Source organism: Mauremys reevesii, linkage group 14 (genome assembly GCF_016161935.1).
Source record: "Mauremys reevesii isolate NIE-2019 linkage group 14, ASM1616193v1, whole genome shotgun sequence".
NCBI classification, from domain to species: Eukaryota; Metazoa; Chordata; order Testudines; family Geoemydidae; genus Mauremys; species Mauremys reevesii.
This window is the reverse complement of record NC_052636.1, coordinates 34284189-34301663: the sequence shown is the minus strand read 5'-3', so window position 1 is coordinate 34301663 and position 17475 is coordinate 34284189.

The window sequence follows — 17475 nt, the reverse complement described above, 5'->3', positions numbered from 1 at the left end:
ACCTGGTGGGCCAGGGGCAGTTCTCACTGAAAATGCCAAAGTTAGGGCAGGCTGAAAAAGGGAGAGCAGATGCTCCCAAAACTGATGGTTAACACTGAAGTTAAACTCACTGACCAGTCACCAACTGTGCTTCTGATCCCCCACACGGGTTATCGAGAAGCTGAAAAAGAAATCACACAGCCCCATTATTGCATCCCTGTTCTCTGATTCCCAATCAGCAACTAGGTCCAGTACAGTGAGAGGTTATTTAAAAACTCTGCTCACATAAACAAAGTGTTCCTCTGACCCCAAAGGGTCACAGCCACATCACCAGGTCAGTATAGGTTTGGATATTACCCAAAATTCCATCCTTCCAGACAATCCTTTAGCATCTAAACTAAAGGTTTAGACGAAAGAAAGACAGAAAGAAGTTAAATGGGAAAGCAGTCAGATACATTCCAAAATGGATATATCAGGTTCTTAGCAGTATTGGTGAGTTGCTGGCTTGAAAGTCCGTCTGGAACACATCCATAGCTTGGATGGGTCATTCAGTCCTTTGTTCCAGGGTTCAGTTTGTAGAGAAGTTGCTCCAGAGGTAGGAAGGGGGATTGAAGACAAAATGGAGATGATGCAGCTGCCCTTTACATTCCTTTTGCCATGTGGCCTGTACTTCCTGTGTCCCAAACACAAGCTTCACAGCACGTGGCATGGAAAAGCCTTGAAGTTCTCAGTAGACAGGCATACCCCGGCATGTCTTGCTGACTCAATAGGTGTATCCCCTTGGTCCTTTCCATGGGCTCATTGTACAGCTGATGACCCTGAATGGGCCATCAAACAGGCTAAGCAGTGTTGATGCCAATATGTCTGGGGGTGTCACCCAGAAATACTGCACAAGTCTGGAAATACAGATATACCCTACATATCTATAACTCACAATACAAAGGTGATACAAACGTAGAAACAAAATTATCATACTTGGCAAATCATAACATTTTCACTGACACCTGGCATGGCATATCTAGCACAATTCATTGCAAATTTATCAGATTATATTATTATTTTTATTATTAATACCAAAGTGTCTCAATTCCATACAGCGTCACACTTGGTAAACCAGTGAATTCCCAGGACCATTTCCCCAGGTCCTTGAAGATGCCGAACACTGTGCTTATGAGGGATTGAAATACCCACATATCTGCTGGGAACACACACACAGACACTGTGTCAGTCTATACCCCTGTGTTCACTCTTCTAGAAAATTATAATCAATTTTGTACGCAGTATGGCTTGTGAGGTATCATTTGAAAATGCATAATCTACTGAATATTACCCTCCTGTTAAAATGTGTAGTAACACTGTATGTAAAGTTATGAGATTTTAGAGTATGATATTACTGAAAAAGTTACAATTCTGGGGAACACCCACGGAGCAGTTCCTCAGAGACAGCAAGGCAAACAGCTGGTCAAACAGCCATTCTCCTGCAGGGGGAAGGTGTGAAGAAGACATTTACATTCCATCACAGGGACCTCTTGAAGCTGTTGTGGAAAAAGACCACACGATTGATTTTGAATCAGCTCAGCCTGAGGTTCTTTTCTTGGTTAAAAGTGCGCAGGGGGCGACAGCTATTGGAATACTCTCCCCCTGAGCTAAAAATCACACAAGCCTTTTAAAGCTTAAAACCCCAAACAATGACACATACGTTGCACGTTAATTTCCTTATTTGGAATATATTGCAAAATATGATGCAGGTCAAAAGCAAGCTGAACAATCAGTTTTCCATATTCGGCCTTTCCTGTTATTGTTATTACACCTGGTGATATGGGAGCAAGACTCTGCATGTCTCAAGAAATGTCACTACCAACCTAGGCCATTTTCACATGCTGGGTGCAATCCAGAGCAGTGAGGAGTTGTGTCATCTGTAATCCTGGGTGAGATTCAGTGTTCTGCTGCTGGAGATCCCCTGTCTGGATACTCCCAGCCAGCATTCAAGGACGCGCCGAGTGTCTGTGTGATAAGTAACCCTGGACCGGCAGCTCTGACTCCAGCCTCCTGCTTGTTACACCCCAAGCACATTCTGGTTTGGGTAGAGAAGGCCGGGGGTAGGAAGCTTCTGTTGGTTATGCTGGACCTAACCCCCAGTTTTACTTGAGTAAAGAGGAGCTATTTGACACTGTGCAATACGGCTCCTGTGCTCTGTTCCCAAAGTGTTCTGCAGCATGGGAGGGTCTCTGGTAGTGTGTGTGTCACTGGCATATTGGGGTGATGCAGAAACAGGACAGAGTAGAGGTGGCATTGGGGGGCTGGCATGAACCTTAACTCTTCATTTCCCCTTCAAAGAACCGAGGGGACAGGAACCCTTACCCAGCGAGGTCACAGTCTCATAGTTCTGCTGCATGACATCCCAGTAGAGGGCTCTCTGAGCAGGGTCCAGCAGAGCCCACTCTTCCCTGGTGAAATGCACAGCCACCTCCTCGAAGGTCACCGGCCCCTGAAAGAGCAAGAGTCCAACACTCAGGATCTCTGCCCCTCTCACAGCCCCACTATTTGTGGCAGAGAGGAGCGAATCAAATGGAAGATCTGGGTGGATCCCACTCAACAGAGTCCAACCCCCACCCCCCTCAGCGTATCCAGCAAATACCAGGGTGAGGGGACGAAGAGAGAGCCCCTTGTCTCTCCCAGCAGATCCATCACACACCTACTGGCCACCGACTGATTCAGGAGTTGGAGCACCTAGTAGGGTCCAGGGAGAGCTCCCTGGTAGGAAGCCCAATAACCTCCTCATTGTGAGGAGCGGGATATGAAGGGAGAGGCAGCTCCAATAAGCCTGACTCATGGGTGCCCCCTTCATATCTCACAGCAGCCGCTGGTTAGTGAGCTCAGGCTCCAGCACTGGGAGTCTGGTCAGTTTGACTAGCTCCATGTAGGTGGGCTATTTTCTTTCTTCACAAATCAGGGCATTTCCACCTCCCAACCTCCTGGGTCTGTTCCTAGAATCTAGGCCACTTATTAAATAACTCCCAGCAGGTTTGCCACACCCTGGCCTCCTGCTTTCCCCACCCTGTGCATTTCCTGCCCCGCTCCAACCTCCAAACCAGACTGTGCAAACCTTCCCATCTCCGGTGTATTTGCTTTCCCTCTCCTCCAGCAGGAACCCACCAGCAACCCCCCGATAATCTCTACCTGAGTTGGCTCCACTGCAGCCATTTCTCTTCCCTGTCCCACGCCAGGCTGGGATGAGCTGGAGCAAAACATGGACGTCATTCTGCAGCCTGTCTGGGGGAGAAGGGCAGTTGTGGGCGTTTCAGAACCGGTTTTAGTTAACTTCACATCAGAATTCCCCCAGGCCCCTTCCCTGCAGACAGACACCCTAGATCCTGCCATGATGGGAAATGCTCAATCTGTTTATTACAATGTAGACCTGGCCCCTCCTGCCAGGCTAAGCCCAGACACATTTTTAACCTCCCTTCTCCCTCCCCTCACCCCTAACAAAGTCTCTGAACACAAGGCTAGAAACCAAAGGAGTCACTGTGGGGGATTCCCTCGGACACTGACCCCACGGCAGCCACACCCCAGCAGGGGGAATATGGAGTCAGGAACTGGCTTTTCCTCTGTCTGATCCTTGTTTTGTCCACTGGAAAGTGGTTCTGCCCAGGGATGCAGCAATACATGTGTCTGGGTGGACTAGAGAGCTGGAAATCTCTCCCCCCTCATTTCTCACACTGCCCCTTTCAGTCTCTCCTTCCCGTCCTCTCTCCCTGCCCCTCTGGCTGGGACAGTCCCATTCCTGGGGGCTTTGCTCTCCCATGGCTGGATTTTCTCCTGGCAATTGCTACTGGGAGGAGAAATGAGGAGGGGCTGTTTGTGCAGAGTCACTTTCTTGCCAGTCCCCAGCACTTTCCCTGAGGTCTGTCAGTTACCTGGAGACTCTGGCTCAGAATTTAGTATTAACAGGGCCCAGGGCTGCCTTAGGGGGCTAGGACCAGCAGGAGAAAGTCATCCCCTGGGCCGGGCAGAGAAGCAGCTTTAATTAAGGTCACTTCCCAGCACAGAACCCCGCTGGGGGAGCAGCAGCTGCTAAGCCTGGTCTCCCAGATCACAATGGAGGCTGCAGCGTCTGACCCAGGAAGCTGAACCCCAGTATCCTGAGCAGAGAGGGACAGAGCGTTTGAGCAGCTTCCCTCCTTTAGCTCTCTGGGGAGAGCAGCTAATGAGAGCCCCTCCTCAGAGGGAGAATTGCTAATCTCATTTGCCCCACTGTCCATCCGGAGTCACTCCTTGTCTTTCCATACAGTGACTCTGGATTAACAATGGTCTCAATGAAACCAGAGTTCAGAAAAAATGAGTCCAGAACGCTGTGGAAGAGACCATTGTGCGGCAGTGCTGACCCCCTTCCCACCTCCCTCACCCCCAGATCCAGGACAAGGACTGGACAATCTAGGAGAATGGAACTGGAAGTTCCTGCAGTTTTCAAGAGGGGAGAAAAGCAAAAATCTGTGATTTCACCTCACAGTGTTTGATAAGTGGCTAGAAAGTTATCACAGTGACTGGGCCTGGCCGGGGAATGTCGGGCAGTGCTGGGAGCCAGGATTCTGGCATAAGCTAATTAGGGAGAAGAAGCGAGGTCAGGAGCAGCCCCCAGAGCCCCAGCCAGCCCCCCACCCAGATACTCCCTGGGACCCAGCCCCCAGAGTCCCTGGCCAGGGAGCTCAGATACCCCTCAGAGCCCCACCGGCCAGAGAACCCCCACCAGACCGTCACTGCCAGGTTGGGAATCCCAAAGGGTTCCACCCACCAAGACACCGCAACAGCCAGAGACCCCCCAAAAGGGACCCCCACTGGGAACTCAGTCCCTCACTGCCTGCCTAGGATCCCCCCCCCGCCCTCCAGCAGGATCTGCCCTGCCCTTTGCCTGGCACCCCCTCCTCCCCCCTGCGGGATCCCCTGATGCTTTACAGGGGCACCCCCTGGCCTAGCACCGGGGATTCTCCCACACACACTCTGTGCACTGGGCAGGGCAGCGATCCCAGGAGTCTGCGGGGGAAGCCCAGACAGAGCCCCTGGCACAGCACCAGGCTCCCTCTAACCCCCTGTCCCGCCTCCCCAAGAGACGCCCACCCCGGCTGTTCTGCAGCCACCAGGCCCCCAGCGATACCCACCTCCAGGACCCACAGCCTCAGGGCTGGGCACATCACAACCACCCCCTGAAACCCCAAATCTCTAGAACCCACCAACCTCACTAGGGTACCCCCTGCCCAGCCACCCAGAGGCCTCCCCCACCACAATCCCCCTTCAGCTGCTATCTCCCCACAGCCCCACCCCACCCAGCAACACTGTTACCTCACAGAGCCTGAGAAGTGGATAGAAAGTGACCACCGCCCCTGCTGGCCAGTCACACAGGCAGAGGAGCCCTGGGGATGTCTCTGGAACTGGAGTATGGAAGGCCTGTAGGGACAAAATAGGTAAGAAATGTCCATGCCTGTCACTAGCAAATAATGGCCACCATGGATCCACCCCAGAGGTGGCTACATCTTAGCACTGTGGGAAGCAACCCCTCACAGAGGCCATTTGTCATGGGGTTTGGGATACTTCTGGACCCACACTGCACTCAGAGTGACCTCCTCATCCCCTGCCAGCTGAAGAAAAGAAAAGGGTCCAGCCAACTCTCCCATTAATAGCTGGGAAGCACTGATCCCTCAAACAGGGGGAGGCCTCTGGCTTTGATGGGTATTAAATATGTGGCTGGTCTCTTTCTTCGGCAAACATTTTAACAGAGGTAAAGGAGGGAACAAATGATTCATAAAGGAGACGGGAAAGATGATCTCTGGCAATTTAACCCCCTACAACATCCAGGATGGAGAAGAACTCAAGGCAACAGGTTCCCTCGAAGGAAGAAGTTGCTGGGATTTAGAAACATAGGGAACAGCCTCAAACCCCAGAGGATTTTTAACTGACATTTGATAATGACATAGAAAGAGGCAAAACCTGAGCTTTGAGAGCAATGTTCAGAAATGAAAGAGTTCCCAATCTGAGAGATTTTGGATCCACTTTGCAAATTATAGAGAGGAAAGTGGAAAATCAGAGGATTTTATATCAGTTGTTGATAGGAGGTAACATCTGAGTGTTTCACATGAATATCTGATAAATGAATAAAGAGGAAATGGGCACCATTTGCAAACATTTTATATCCAGGTTCAAGAATCTGAGCAAAGGTGTAAACCTGAGATTTTCTTGGTATTTTATAATTAGAGAGACAGGGGAAAATCTCAGGGCATATTCAATTAGAAATAGACAACTAGAGAGCAGTGGGACAAATGTTTAGGGTATTTTATATGAACCTTTGAGATTTGCACAGAAAATGTGTCACAAACTGCGTATTTGATAACATGAGAGAAAAACACCAAGATCTGAGGGGATTTTATATTGCTGTTAACGAACTAGTGGTAGAAGATGACAGAACAAGGAGTAATGGTCTCAAGTTGCAGAGGGGGAGGTTTAGGTTGGACATTAGGAAAAACTTTTTCACTAGTAGGGTGGTGAAGCACTGGAATGGGTTACCTAGGGAGGTGGTGGAATCTCCTTCCTTAGAGATTTTTAAGGTCAGGCTTGACAAAGCCCTGGCTGGGATGATTTAGTTGGGTTTGGTCCTGCTTTAGGCAGGGGGTTGGACTAGATGACATCCTGAGGTCCCTTCCAACCCTGAGATTCTATGATTCTATGATTTTATGAAAATGGGGACTGTTGGACTGGATTTTATACGACTGTCCAATACATAAACACAAAGTGATGGTTCCCCCACCCCCACCATTGCCATGGGCAGCAGGGAGCCCTTTGAGGAGCTGATTAAAAGGGCAAGGGAGGGGGAGCTGGAAGGTCCCTGGATAAAGGAAGGGGGCAGCAGTGGGGGACGGGTGGGTGACTGGCAACTGATGGTTGGGGGTTACTGTGTTGGTAGTTAGGGGGAAGCAACTGGGAGTGGGAAATGGGGGTCTGGGCAGTCCCCATGGGGGACACGTGCGCCTCCCTTCCCTGCCCTGGCAGAGACCCGGCATCTCCTAGAATATCAGGGTTGGAAGGGACCTCAGGAGGTGTCTAGTCCAACCCCCTGCTCAAAGCAGGACCAACCCCAACTAAATCCCCAAATGGCCCCCGCAAGGAGTCAGCTCCCAGCCCTGGGTTTAGCAGGCCAGTGCTCCAACCACTGAGCCATCCGACCCCCACTCCAGGGGCAGCCATGTGCTGGGGAATGACTCAGGGCAACAATTTCCCACCTAAACAAGGACAAATTGCTGCAGATCAAATGGGTGGGAAAATGCCCCTCACTAGAGAAGATTTTAAACTGATGTTTGAGACTCATGGGGAGAACGGGGGTAATCAGGGGGGATGGGAGAGCTGATCATTGGAGGGGAAAGGGGGAATCGCCCCAGATTTTATAGCCCCGTGTGAGACACTGAGCGAGAAAAGGGGCAGAACTGGAGAGAATTTGTATCGGGGATGAGAGGCAAGTGGCACAAACAGGGACAGGATCCAATTAACCCCCCTCCCCCCTTCGCCCACCCGCCACTCCCCGCCCCCGGGAATTTCCTGGCTGCCCAGAGACAGTTCAACCCCCTCCCGCGTCCACTGACCTTCCCCTACAACTCCAGCTTCTCCCCTCCTGCCAGACACCCCCATCTCCCCCACATCACAGGATCCCCGCCAGGCCCCAGTCTCTGCCCCCAAATCCCACTGGGGCTGAGGCAGCTCTGAGGCTTCTCCCAGGTTCCTGGGGCAGAGTCACTTTCCTGCCCAGCCCCAGTGCCCCCGGGGTCTCTCACTCCCGCGGGGCTCCGTGGGAGGCTGGACACCAGGGATGCAGGACGGCAGGAATGGGGGTGACAGGCCTCCTGTTCCTCAGTCTCACAGCGGGACCCAGGGGGCTCGTCGCTCTCCGGCTCGGGAGCACTGGGAAGACCCGACCGTGGACGGGCCGTCGCTGGGGGGGGGGCGGCCCCGCGCAGGCGCTGAGCACGTCCTTATATCACTTCTGTGGCGGGAAAAGTGCTGAGGAGATGGAACGCTGAGGGCTGGTTTTGGCGGGAAAAACCAGTTTGGACTGGTTTGAGCCTGTCCCCTGATGGTAAACAAGTCCCCTCTCAGAGATGGAGTCTAGGGGTCAATAGTTCATATGCTCCAGATTGGATCTTATTTTAAAGCCAGTGATTTACTTCATAAACATCTTATTAACCAACTAATGGAACATATTGAAGAGTTTATACTTCTCACACTTAACAATGAGATAAAAAAAACAACACAGACAAACCTTATCGGTAACAGCTAATGTCCTAACTGGGAAATCAGCAGCGGTTTGTAGCGGGGGGAGCGCACAGTCTGAATGTGTATGACCCGACCCCAGCCCCCAGCCCCACATAGCAATGGGGCTTGGCACTCTCTGTGCATTGGTGTGGTGGCTGAGTGGTTCACCAAGCAGTGACAATCCAAGGAGGTTCCCTGAGTCAGTCTCACTCCTGAGGAGATTCTGCACCAAAAAAATTCTGTGCACAATAATTTAAAATTCTGCAAATTTTATTTGTCAATAAATAAGTGTGGAGGCTCCAGCATTGCAGGGGGGAGCACAGGCTGCTGGATGCACAGAGGTGGGAGCAGCAAAGAATCCTGTGGCACCTTATAGACTAACTGACGTTTTGCAGCATGAGCTTTCGTGGGTGAATACCCACTTCGTCGGATGCAAGAGGTGGGAGATCACCCTGCAGCCCCCTCTCCCATCCAGTGAAACAGACTTGGTGGTGAGGCTGCACCTCTCTGCTGCCTACTTTAGGAGCCCCAAAAAGACTCCCCAGAACTGATCATGAGGGCACATGTGACTTCCCTTGCTTCCCCATCAGGAAGTCAGAAAGCCTGAGCAGCTGGCCCCGGGCGATTTGAAAGGGCCCGGGGGCTCCTGCCACCACTACCGGCAGCACAGCGGGATTAAAGTGGATTCCTGCCCACCCTGGCTCCGCATGGCGCACCACTCCCAGAAGCATCTGGCACATCCCTGCAGCCCCCGTGGGGTGTGTCTCTCGCACGCTGTCCCCACCCCAAGTGCCAACTCTGCCATTGGAACTGCGGCAATGGGAGCTGCAGGGGTGGTGCCAGCAGGCAGTGGTGCCAGGATACCCACGCCCCCCGGGCCTCCTCCATGTAGGAGTTGCTGCCAGATGGGGGTGTGGGTCACTTTCGGGAGCTGCCCAAGATAGGTGCCACACCCCAACCCTCTGCCACAGCCCAGATCCCACACCCCGCCCACACCCAAACTCCCTCCCAGAGCCCACCACTGCCCCCCAACTCCCTGCCCCAGCCCAGAGCCCACATCCAAACTCCCTCCCAGGGTCCACCCCCCGCCTCCCCTGCACCCCAACCCCCTCCCCTCCCAGAGCCTGCACCTCATGTACCCACACTCCCTCCCACAGCGCTTTGGGGGCAGAGGACAGGCAGGACTTGGACCAATTCTGGGCATCACCAAAGTTATATAAACCTGGTGACGCTGAGCTGGAGCCCTAGTCACTGCACATCTCTCTTACAGGGGGGACTCTGTGGGGCAGGGCGCTGCTGGGGGTTTATTCCTTCCTTTAATGGCTGTGGAAGGGGGAACAGGGAAAGAATTTGCTCCTCTGTTCTCTGCGGAACACGTGCAGGCAGCGGGATTATTTCCAGGGCTGTAACAAAACACAAGCTAGCAGAGGGGGGGGGGGAGGGATTTCCTGCAGGATCTATTCCCAGTGCAGCTCCCAAGCTGTGCCCTGGCAAGCTGTGCCCAGGGGATTTAGATGCTTTATGTAAGGGGACTGTTGCCCCCTTACTAACATTCAGTGGGGGTGTTTGGTTGCTAGCTCCCAGCACTAAAAAGGGAGGGGTCAATGGGAAATCAGGAGCCTGAGACTGACAGTCCCCAGGAACAATGTGGAGAGGCCAATGCTCCAGAGCAGCCTGATTGACAGGGCGGGCAGGCTATTCAAGGGGTCAGGAGGCCAGGGGGGTCCCGTCCTCCCTGTGAGCTGGAATTGTCTGAGTCACATGGAGTGGGGCCGAGCTAAGGAGAGAGCAGGGGACCCAAGCTGAGCTGATGGTAGCAGAGCTGCAGCCCCAAAGCCAGAGCACAGCCCAGAGAGAGCACCCCTGCCCTGGGAGCAGAGCTGTAACAACTGGAGCCAGAGAGGCCAGACAAGCAGCCCAGGGAGCTGAAGGCAGAGCAGTAGCAGCAGCCGTGCTGAGGCAGAGCGGAGCTGGAGCAGGCCGGAGCTGGGTGCGGTGAGCAGCTGGGGAGAGCGAGGGGGACCCTGGGCAGTGGGTCCAGCACAGGGAGATGCCTCAGCCAAGAGGCCCTGCAGGCCAGACTTGGAGGGGGATCGTAACCCTGACAGGGTGGGGGTGATGCTAGGCAGAAGGGTCCTGCCACCCAGAGCCTGAGAGTGTGTGGCCACCGCCAGAGCAAGTGTCCAACCTGCAGCCTCCCTGCAGCACAGCCAGGGCCTGAGGAGGCGGCCTGGGACCTACAAGGAACAGACTGTGAAGTGCCCTGATGTCCAGAGACACTTTTGTGATGGTCCCTGCCACAGAGCGGGGTGATGTGTTTTCCTTTAACCTTTCCCATTTTTCTTATTTTTAAATTTTATTGTTAATTAAATAATTTGTATTTGCTTTAAATTGAATGATTTGATCAGTGGGTCAGGGAGGTGCGCAGTGCAAAGAGAGGGACACCCTAGCCCCTGTCCTGGGTGATCACAGCAGGGTTGGGGGTCGAGTCCCCCAGGAATCCTGGGCCCAGCCTTGTTGGGGTTACGAGGACTCTGCCAGACAGGAGAGTGGAAGGGGAGTCCTCAAGGGCAGGGAGACCTCTGGGTAAAGGAAGTGGGAGCGAGGACTCAGATCCTTTGGCCAGCCCACTTCACCGGGGTAGTGCAGAAGCCAGGAAAGTTCCCCACAATAGCAGGACCATTCCCCCACTTACATCTAGATACAGTACCAGGCACGTAGGAGGATTTCCCCTTCTGAGTCATGGAAGCAGAAATTGACTTTTCCTTTCCAGATTTAGCTAATGTTCAGAAAGAGAATCTAGCACCTGCCTTCCAGATCTGAACACCTCAAAATTCAGGAATGCTCCAGCTCAATTTGGGCAGCTGTTACTTCATTTCTCCCAAATGAAATATACTGATCCACTGTCATTTGCTGTACAAAAAGTAGGATAAAATTGAGCAAGAAATGCTTCCCAGGAGTTATTAGGACTGGAATTGCTATTTTCAACAGCCATTGCCATTTTTTTCTAGTTTTGTTTGTTTGAAAGGAAGACAGTGATATTGCAGTGGCAAATTCCCCATAGAAACAAAGAATAATAAAGGCACCTCAACTTTTCCTCATTTATGGAGGACAATCGTATAATATGCATCCATGTATCCTCCAATCACACAAGCTGAAAATTGTTCCATTTTACTGCAGTTCTGTAACCATATGGGAACCAGTCCTGTCTGTGTTCTGTGCACATCCAAAATTCCTGCTGAATGATCCGTCCTGGGAGCGAGTTACCAGTGACCCAGGGCTGGGGTGGAAGGAGGGTGCAGGTGGGGGGGAGCACCCAGGCCTGGGGCGGCAGGGGCTGTGTGGGTTGGGGAGCATTGGTGGGGGGGAAGGGGAGAGCCCAGATCTGGGGCAGCATAGGATGTAGTGGGGGAGCCCAGGGCTGGAATGGCAGGGGGTGTGGGTTGCGGGGAAGAGCCCAGGGGTGGGGTGGCAGGGGATGCAGGTGGGGAGGCCCAGCGCTGCGGCGTCAGCGGGTGCAGGTTGGGGGGAGCCCAGGGCTCGGGCAGCAGGAGGGTGTGAGGGGGAGCCCAGGGCTGGGATAGGGGCAGCGAAAATATTTTTTGCTTGGAACGGCAAAAAACCTAGAGCCGGCCCTGCCTCCACGCACCGTGAGGTAGGTATGAGCGGATCATTATTATCCCTACTTGAAAGAGGGAGAAGCTGAGGCTGAGAAAGGAGAATTGACTTGTCTTAGGTCACACACCCAGCCAGTGGCAGAGTTGGGAATAGGACCCAAGAGCCCTGATTTTCAAACTAACCATCGGATCTTGAATTTCAGACACTGACTGACCTGAATAAAGTGCTCTCAGATGAGCTCCAGACCAACAACAGTGCACAGTAATTATTCAGCAAGTATTTGAGGAGAACTGCAATGTTAGAGAGAATCATGAACTGCTCAGAGACCATTAATGCAGAGAAGCAGCAAAATTCATCAAACATAGAACCGGTTCTGACTTATTTCCTTGGTCTTAAAAGAGAACAACAAGGACCTGAGTCTCCTCCCTGTCAATAACCCCCTGCTCAGCCAATCAGGGTAGAGACTGAGAACGGGAGGCTGAGGGTTCTCACCAGAGAGCCCAAAGGATGGCCCAGGTCATTGGTGGGGATCACTGCCTGAGCACTATTTCAGCCCCACATTTTTGGGTGGACCTCCCACAGTGAGAGCTGAAGAGCACTCCCCCGCAACACACACAAACACACACACACACACACACACCCCTCTCCTGCTGTTGGGAGGGGAGCAGGAGAAAGGACAAAAGAAGCAAAAGACAAAGAGAAAAGAGGGAGGGATGGAGGAAAAGATGAAACAAAAACGATAAACCCCAATGTCCCCAGTGATTCTAAGGGACAAAATCCCAGGTGCGCAATAAAATTCTGCCTCCTTAAGCTCGAGTTTTCCATGCTCAGAATTCAACTGTCACCAGATGGATCAGACTGAACAGGTTTCAAACCTCGAGGAGGCTCTTACCTTCTAAACAGGGACGGCTGTTTTCTAGTGAAATTACTACAAGGGAAGGAGAAAACTTGAAAGAGGTTCCTCCTGGCGCTCACGTCCGTGAACCCGAATACTCTCTCAGTCCTCAGAGAGAGACCTGGAGAAGGAGACTTGCTGGAGCAAAGCCACAGGGGTCTCTGAGGTTCCCCTGGCCCCTCGCTCCTGTCCTGCCTGGCTGATGTCAGCATCTCTCTGTGAGGTCACCACCTCCCCACCACCTCTGACCAATAGGCTGAGGTCCTGCCAAAGGCCTTTGTGATGTCACTGCCACACCCCTCCCTTGCTGTGCCAATGTCCTGCCCCTGGCCAGGCACTTTGGAGGTTTGAGTTACTCCCTGTGGATCACCCCACTCAAGGAGCGTTCGTTCTAGGCAGCAAGCCGGCTAGACAGGAAAACATCAGACGCTGCTCCCAATGCTACACTCGGTTTTTCAGAAATTAGTCGACTTTATGGCCAGAAGAGACCATTAGAGCATCTAATCTGACCCTCTGCATATCACAGGCCTCCTGTAGGACACAATAGCTACTTTTGAGGCAAACACATTCCAGAAAGGCATCTAGTCTTCATTAAATGACATCAGGAGATGGAGAATCCACCGCTTTCCTTGGTAGCTTGTTCTTGTGGTGAATCATCCTCGCTGTTTGAATTTTTGTGCCTTAGTTGTAATATGAATTTGTCTTTCTTCACCTTCCAGACATTGGGTCTTCTTATGCCTTTCTTTGCTAGATTAAAGAGCCCTTAAATACCCAATCTTTTCTCTCCATTAAGGCATTTCAATTAAGTCACCTTTCAATCTTCTTTTGATAAGCTAATCAGGTTGAGCTCTTTCAATAGCTCACTAGAAGGCATTTTTTCCAGTCCTCAGAACATTAGGTGGCTCTTTGCTGCCCCAGCTCCAATTTCACAACATCTTTTTCAAATGAGGACACCAAAACTGGAGGCAGTATTCCAGTATCAGTCTCACTGATGCCGTGTCACCTCCTGTGACGTTATTGACATAATCTGTAACTGTATAGATCACCGTTGTGACCACTGTTCTATATTTGCAGCCAATATTACAGAGAAATGGTAATGTAAGGGGTCTATGGAGAGGTTCTGACTGGCTGATTATAATGATGCTACCTCTAGATGTGTATCGTTTTTTTGTAGTTGACATTATGAATATTGGCTTTATGCTGCCTGTATTTCAAACTTGTGCTCTGCTTCAGGGAATGATACCTTTGTTTAATTGATGAAAACATAAACTAGACACTTAGAGGATTGGAACTGATTTCAGCTGATGGACAGGTTTGCTAGGTTTTTATGCATTTGGACAGCAGAATGTTGAGTGTTCACATTCATTTCAAACATCCTCGTATGGTGGAGCTCCTGAACATAATGGAGAATGGAAATGAATTTTTTTTCTTTTTTTTTAAGAGGGCACCTGGGTTTGAACAAAGGACCACTTGATCTGCAATCAAACACTCTATCACTGAGCTATACCCCCATGTTAACAAGAGCAGGGAATTGTGACCTCCAGGACTTTGAAGGACAGACCCTGCTTCATTGAGCTCCTTTGCCATTCCCAGACCACAGGTGGTTTTAAAAATGGGGTTTGATTAAACTTCTTAAATGTGGTAAACACCACAGCTTGCACACCCACCGATATAGCTTCTCCCCATGACAGAGCTGCCACCTCCTGGGGAAGTGGATTGACTACACCAACAGGAAAACTCTCCCCCCTCAGCATGGAGCAGTGGTTCTCAAGCTGTGGGTCAGGACCAAAAGTGGGTCGTGACCCTGTTTTAATGGGGTCACCAGGGCTGGTATTAGACTTGTTGGGTCCTGGGGCTGAAGCCAAAAGTCTGAGCCCCCCCACCCAGGGCTGAATCCCTCAGGCTTTGGTTTTGCCCTCCCCGCACTGGGGCTCAGTCTTTGGCACTCTCCCCTGCCCAAGTGGGGGGGCTTGGTGCTTGGTCCCTCTTTCCAGGGCTATGTATTAAGTTATTTTGGCAGAAGGAGGTTGCAGTGAAAGGACATTTGAGAAACCCTGGCATAGAGCATCTCCATTACTGAGCTGCAGCAGCATAGACTCACTGTTTTGTCAAAGAAAAACTAAGTTCTCGCTTTTTGTTTGGGTACAGCAAAATCAAATACTTTATTACTTTCTCTAGTGATCACAAGAGGGAGTGTCATAGGAAGCTGGGTTGCCCCTTGTCCCGGACGAATCTCTCTCAATTAGTAAACAATCATAACAATCATTTATACCTTTGTTACAGACAATGGCTAACAATCCTGGAGACATTGAAGGAAAACATTTGCATTTGTTTATACATAAGCCTATTCGCTATCTTATTTGTCTTCAATACTAGAACAGAAAACAAGACTGCATTTTACAAGGTCGTAATGACTTTTCACACAATTCACTCTGTACCACATTATCTTACAGCATATCACAGCCTAACTCCTGCTAAATTAGCTAACATACATTAAGATCCCTTCAAACCTTTATTAATTAATTCTTGGCCTCCACACTCCCCCCTTTTGTACTTATAGTACAACAAATACTTCAAATCTCAATTTGCATTAAACCATGGATTTCAGAGTCTACAGCAGACATGTCAACCTTAGGTGTGGTTATGGGATGTAATGACAATGCATGATTAGCATGAACATGAAAAGTATTATTACCATCATTACGTCTTTTACAACAACAACAACAACAGAATCCCACACCAACTAACAACACTACAAACAATAACATCCCCATAGGAATAAAATAATGGGGTTGTCGTACAGTTTTGGTAACAAAGCACAATACATCATACTTAGTACATAAAGTAGACACTCTATAAGCTGTATGAAAGGCATTCTTTTCAGCATGATATATATTCTGAAGCATGTGAATTTGTCCTTGCAAGTCAGAGATTCTGTGAACCTCTGGTAACAATGAAAGCAAATTCTGAAACCGATCAGGCACTACTTTAGTCCAATTAAAATATACCTGAAATCTAAGAGCTACATGCAACATTCTATCTGCAGGCCAGTAAATGATATGATTGCCTGCAGCAGTGGTAAGATTAATATGTATATCTTGTAATGTGGTGGTATTAACGTACACACAGCTATCATTAGCCTGAAAAAGTGGGTGTCCTGTAAGGGTAGTTCCTTGACCTCTACCCTCCCAGCAAATATTGTCATAAACAGTGACAACTTCCCCTGGCTTCAGCTTCCGTATACACTGAAGCTGTGGTGGTTCTAACAGCTAAAATGTCCATAGATTTCCCAACCCCATCCAAATATCAGCTGTAATCCCAGGAGCACTAACTAAAAATCGATTAGGAGAATCAGGCGGTCTCACTTCCCAGATATCTCGGTGAATCACCCAATCCCACATGCATCCTCCCCACAGACCCGGCAGGATTCGGTATGTGGGAGCCCACACCCCCTTAACCGGTCCATATGCTTGGAAGGAGCACTGTGAACGTCCACACTTCCATCCAGAAAGTCTCCAAGTATGTCTCCATGGCCACAGATCAGATGGTACTCCTGACGTGTCTGTAAGGGCAGTGGGCCAAGCTTGGTGCACTAGATCATTCCGAATGGCCATCAGCTGGTCATTCAGGAAATCCTGAATTTCCGAACATGCTAGATCCCACTGCAATGCCTTCCCAGCCTCAGTGATATGCAGTACCATCTCTCTCAATAAATTCTGGGTCATAGAACTAAGGGCGGAAATGACATGTAACTCACCCACTCCGGTTTGCACTTGGGTTAGCTGTGCCCCAGAAATTAGGCCAGTGGCCTTCTCTAATTGGCCCAATTTCTCATCATGTTCCTGGGTCTTAAAAATATTCCAAACAGCAGCTGCAGAATTGGCCCCATCCCACAAGGATCCAGCCAGATCCCTCTTCTTTCTAGAGGAAATAACCCAGGCCCTCTGTTGTGCTAATCTAATGGCAGCCCCTTGTGAACAATTTGGATATGTAGAGGTGATCTGAAAACTAGATAAAGGCAATGTAAACTTCACAGTCCCTAGTGTAGTGTTAAGTACAGTCCACCGATATTCTGCCACATTTCCCCTCAGCGTAGGTCTATACCACATCTGTTGGTTGTAGACCTCCATATATTTCCGAGAGGCATTAATATTAACAGCATAAGAGGGAGTGTATTGCAACAAAGTACAGGTCACATTATCAGTCACTGGAATGGTCTCAATACAGGTAAAATTTCCAGTAGCAGAACAAACTCTTTGGGTAGTCGTATGATTATTCACTAATTGGGTAACCAAATAACAACAAGGGCCTCTGTTAGGTAACATAGCACAAATTCCAGGAAGAACCATCATATCTACATCACTATGGAACCCATCAATTTCATTTACAAATTCTCGGGGCTGATTTGCAGTAATATTATGGATCTCTATTTTCACTGATCCATTTGTTTTCCACTCAATGGTTCTCTCATATGAATTCTGTTGAACTTTAAAAAATAGTTTTTCTTCGACAATTTGGAAGTTTGAAAACAGTTTGAAACATTGACCTGGCCTTAGCCTCTGAATATGTCTAGGCTTGGCTCCCTGTGGCACTGTTGTGATCAGACCCTGGAAGTGCAGCCATGGAGACACCACACACCAGCCTTGCCTAGCTGGCAAGGATCAAACCTTCACAGAAAGACCCCCATGGTT